The sequence below is a fragment of the Pseudorasbora parva genome, chromosome 11 (genome assembly GCF_024679245.1).
Source record: "Pseudorasbora parva isolate DD20220531a chromosome 11, ASM2467924v1, whole genome shotgun sequence".
In the NCBI taxonomy this organism is placed as follows: domain Eukaryota; kingdom Metazoa; phylum Chordata; class Actinopteri; order Cypriniformes; family Gobionidae; genus Pseudorasbora; species Pseudorasbora parva.
The window spans coordinates 36,802,739-36,807,673 of NC_090182.1; the positions used below are offsets into that span (position 1 = coordinate 36,802,739).

Sequence of the window (4,935 nt, forward strand, 5' to 3'; positions counted from 1 at the left end):
ATGCTACATTTGTTTACATAAGTGTCAGGATAATGTACGGAGGCGGTTGTTATAGCGGATAACAACGCAAATTATCCCGCTTATTACATGGATACTACCAAATAAATAAATAATTTGACACAAAATACTGAGTTTATTGATTTAAAACCGATATATTGCTAGGCCTGTCGCGATAGTCAAAAAAATCAACTACACTGTAAAAAAAAAATAGTTGAGAAAACGTAAAAATGTAAGGCAACTTGATGCAGTAAGACTTTTGAGTTGTCCCAACAATTATTTTTTAATTCTTCTTAGTAAAGATCATTTGTTCAGCCAACATAAATTTGTTTGTTCACGCAATATTGATAGTCGTATTTTGCTAATAAAAATATTCTTGTCACAGCAACTGAAACAACAATTACTGTTGTTGAGGTAATTTATATTTTTCTGTTTCCTGAACGCAAAATAAAGTGTCACCACACTATCCTTCCTATAATTATTTTAGTGACTTTACATCTATTTACAAATGACAGAAATGTAGTTATTTTGATCCGTTTATTTCAGTTGTAAGCACATGCATGTACATACATTTTAAAAGAATGTAGTGAAATGTTATATAATTTACATTTACATTTATGCATTTGGCAGACGCTTTTATCCAAAGCAACTTACATTGCATTTTAAGGTACACATTTTACATTTTTGTCAGTTCTTGCTTTCCCTGGGAATCGAACCCATGGCCTTGGCGTTGCTAGCGCCACGCTCTACTGTTTAAGCTACAGGAAAGAATAATTCCTAAAGGGATAGTTCACCCAAAATTGAAAAAAATTGTCATTTACCCACACGCAGGTCGTTCCAAACTTGCAAGTGTCTGTATTCTGTTGAACACAAAGGAAGATATTTTGAAGAATGTTGGTAACCAGACAGTTGACGGCACCCATTGGCTTACATAGTAGGGGGGAAAAATACTATGTAGAGTACAGTCAATGGCTACTGTTAACTGTCTGGTTACCAACATTCTTCTAAATATCTTCCTTTGTGTTCAACAGAATACAGACACATTCAAGTTAGGAACAACCTAGGTTGAGTAAATGACTTTTTGGTTTTCATTTTTGGCCAAACTTACACTTTAATTAACACTTGTCCAAATTTGCTTAAAATATCTTTAGGACAAAGCAAAGATAAACAGGTCACTCAATGCCAGATCCATAAATAATAAATATTCACACAAATGCTTATTTTTTTACACTCTAAACAGTTTCACTATTTTATGGCTTATCAATATGAGTGCAGTGTTTCATTGTAAAAGAGCTTGCAATCTGTAATTAAAAACATTAAAAAAAACGTATCCACAACACTGCAATGCACAGTTTTCATACAGTGTCTTTGGAGTAAAACTGTCCATTTAAACAGTCCGTACAAAACTTCAATGCTTGTTTTTTATTTTGAATGTCTCAAATGAAACTTTTTTTTAAAACATTAAAAGAACTGGAAACACTGGTCCAACTCTGCCTCACGCACAACCATTTTGTTACCAGTCTTAGGATCGTCTTAGGATAGGAAAACTTCTTCCAGAACAACCCCTTCCAGTACAACAGCAAAAGTCTTGATAAATGGTGATGTGGTTTGGGTGTTATCGTCCAGCACATAGAAAATGTCAACAGGGGCCGCTTTTGTTTCCTGTGACACAAACACAATAAGAAATATATTTTAGTTTAGAATTGAATTAGCTAATTTTGTAACAAATTAATTAAGATGGGGGTGGGGATGAGGGGTTGGCAATACATAAATTGTATGCACTAATTGTAAACTTTGTATTGGTAAATAGTTTTATAATGTGAAATCCTTATTCAGAAGTGGACATTATAATATGACAGATAACACAAAAAATGGCATGACCAAGTAAATAAGCAGAAAACACCAAAGAGAGAGAGTTTAAACTAGGGGTGTCCAATCCTGTTCTATGGGTCACTGTGCTGATGAGTTTAGCTTTAACTCCAACTACACTTATCTGAACCAGATAATCAAGGTCCACAGGATTACTAGAAACTTCCAGGTAGGAGCCATAGAAGAGCAGGTTTGGACATCCCTGCTTTAAATGGTTAATTCACCCAAAAAATTAAATTCTGTCATTATTTACTCACTTTTAGTTCGATCCAAACCGTAAGACTTTCCTTTATCTTGAAAACAGCAATTAAGATATTTTTTATGAAATCTGAATGATTTCTGTCCCTCCATTGACAGCCAATACAACAACCACTTTTAAGGCCCAGAAAGGTATTAAAGACATAAAAATAATCCATTTGACTCCAGAGGCGTAACCTCAATTTGATTAGCGATGCAATTGCTCTGCATGTAAAAAAAAAATACTTTTTTTTTCTCTTATTCATGTCACTTCACAAAACTGAGGTTAAACAGCTGGAGTCACATGGTCTACTCTACTTCAATGTTTTTACTACCTTTTGGGGCTTGAAAAGTGATAGTTGCATAGACTGTCAATAGAGGGACAGAAATCTCTCAGGTTTCATTTCAAATATCTTCATTGGTGTTCTGAAAATTAATGACAGTCTTACAGGTTTGGAATGACAAGAGGATAAGTAATTTATGACAGACTTTACATGTTTGGAATAACCCTTTAAGCCTTTTGAAGACTGATACGTACATTACACTTCTTGAATAGCTCGGCTGGGTTCTCGCAAAGAAATACAGGCAGGCCTTGTAGAGCAGGAGTCCTCCTGTGATCATCTATGTCTGTTGTCTAGAAAAACATACAAAAGAAACAACCAAATAGCTTAGGTATAAAAATAATATTCATCATCAGCCAAAGTATCATAGATCAAGCTATCAAAACATTGAAATTGAACTTACCCTGTCATGAAGTATTTCTAGGAGTGCATCCATGTCCTGTCCGAAAGCTCTTTTCTGTCTCTGTAAAGTTTCAGGAGCTTTGGTGTGTACATGCCAATGGCTGCCATGAAGTCTCCCAGAAGGTCTTTGTTGGTGATTCTGAAAAACTCCTCAAAAACCTGTTCATAAACAATTAATTTGTATTAATGCAATAAATAATACAATTCAAATCAAATGAGAGAATTGGTATGGGGAATGTTAAAGGCCAATTTCTAAGCAGTTTGTAAATAATACCTTTGTGCAGAGAATGTGGGAGGACCCTTCAGAAGTGTTGAGACTATTAGTACCAAACGATGAGATGGCTGTTGGTTTCATCAAGTGACCACAGGAGTTGGACCACTGAATATGCAAGACTGCTCTTTCATTGGGCAGTTCTGAGATCTCCGACAGGTTGCAAAGTCCTCAAATTGCAGGGGGGAAAAAACGGTCCTTTTAGTAGCTTCACTTGAAGTATATTGTTGAGAGAGTCCACTGATTCAGGCACTTCCGGAAGCCTGACTCGCCCGGGCTTCAGTGGAGGATATGACAACTCACAGTAGAAAAGGCTGTTTATCAAAAATAATCAATTTCAATTATTTAATTAATAAATTAAAAATAAGTTAAAAAAACAAAGTTGCCACATACCATTAAATATGCATTCAGTGCTGCAGATATGTCCTCAGGGTTACAAACACAGGCTCTCCAAAACTGTATGAAATCAAAGGGTGATAATCAGTTAAGTCACCAGTATAAAAGACAAACATGTCAGCATAGATGCTCTCAACAAGTTTGTTTGTTCAAGATCTTAAATGCACAATTTACCAGGTGGAGAGTCGTTCTGATATAAAGGAAACTTTGGCAGAGCAGAGCAACATGCTATCTTGAAGAACTCAGGCTGTCCATTGCAGTGTCCTGCATAAAGGATGTTCTTAGAATTGAGTTCCATGCAGACAAACATATGTGGACAGTGAGACAGTGTGCAAATGTGGAAACTTTCTTTATACAGCATACCTCAGTGTTGCATCCAACAATATGCTAACAACATCCAATTTGGATCATTCTGGAAAATAGAAAATTATCAGTTCGAACCTATTGTAAACATCACAACCTTATATTATTAAAAATTATTATAAAATAAACAAAAAAATGCTAAGCATAGTCTTATTCTACACTTTTTTTCTTTGCCCCATATTTAAAATCATATGATGAATAGCTCTCAATGTTTAAAAAATAAATAAATATTTCGTTCTAAACACACTCATAAACATACATCTGCGTGTGATTTGTAACGACGAAAATGCACATCGAAACGGCTAAAATACATTTAACATTACATAATAGTTTATATATCCATACATTGTGTGCGCAGCTTACAAATTAAACATTAACACATAACACGTTCTTACCTCACCCTCCGCTGTCTTCCTCTCTCACAAACGCGGTTCAACGCAGATATATCAGTTTATCAGCGCCCCCTAGAGACAAATAAGAAAAGAAAACCTCAACTAACAATAAAGGACTTGAATACTCGTGCTAAACAAACATATTACTCGCTAATTTCAGTTTTTTTAATCTTGGCTATTGTATTGAAACGTTATTGTATTAAGAACTTTAATGAGCTAATCTTTATCTGAGCAGTGACAAACATTAAAAATGTTAGGCCACACGCCTTTTAACAATACACAACCAATCGTATGTCTAACAATAACACTGTCCGCTTGCGAATATGCAATTCATTGCATGCATGAAATGAAAAGTAATATTAATACTTACCAACTGAAGTATGGCAATATTAGATCCTTGAAAAGGCAGGAGGATGAGCGAACTTCAAAACGAGTGAGGAGCTACCCGTGCAAAATGGAGAAGGAAACCCCGTGCATTTCGGCGCGATTTTCTGGCTCATCACGCATGCGCAAACTATTTAGATCGTAGGTTTTCTGCTCAACACAAAAATGTTTGTCCAGAAAACTTTGTTTAATATGTAGCGTGACATTTTGGAGAATTTTGTTGAGCTAACATGTATTTTTATGTAGAGTCACAGTTATTAACAATTCTTAATATATGGGATTC

The 4,935-nt window shown here is 35.2% G+C and overlaps 1 long non-coding RNA gene across 1 annotated transcript; it reads right to left on the bottom strand.

The window, feature by feature from the left end:
• Positions 1-1,022: 1,022 nt before the first annotated feature.
• On the bottom strand, positions 1,023-4,595 carry LOC137092390 (uncharacterized). Its single transcript, XR_010908264.1, has 8 exons — positions 4,272-4,595; positions 3,877-3,925; positions 3,688-3,777; positions 3,511-3,573; positions 3,121-3,431; positions 2,848-3,005; positions 2,642-2,737; positions 1,023-1,659 (listed from the first exon to the last, which is right to left on the bottom strand). It is a non-coding gene; the product is annotated as an uncharacterized lncRNA (long non-coding RNA).
• Positions 4,596-4,935: the final 340 nt, after the last annotated feature.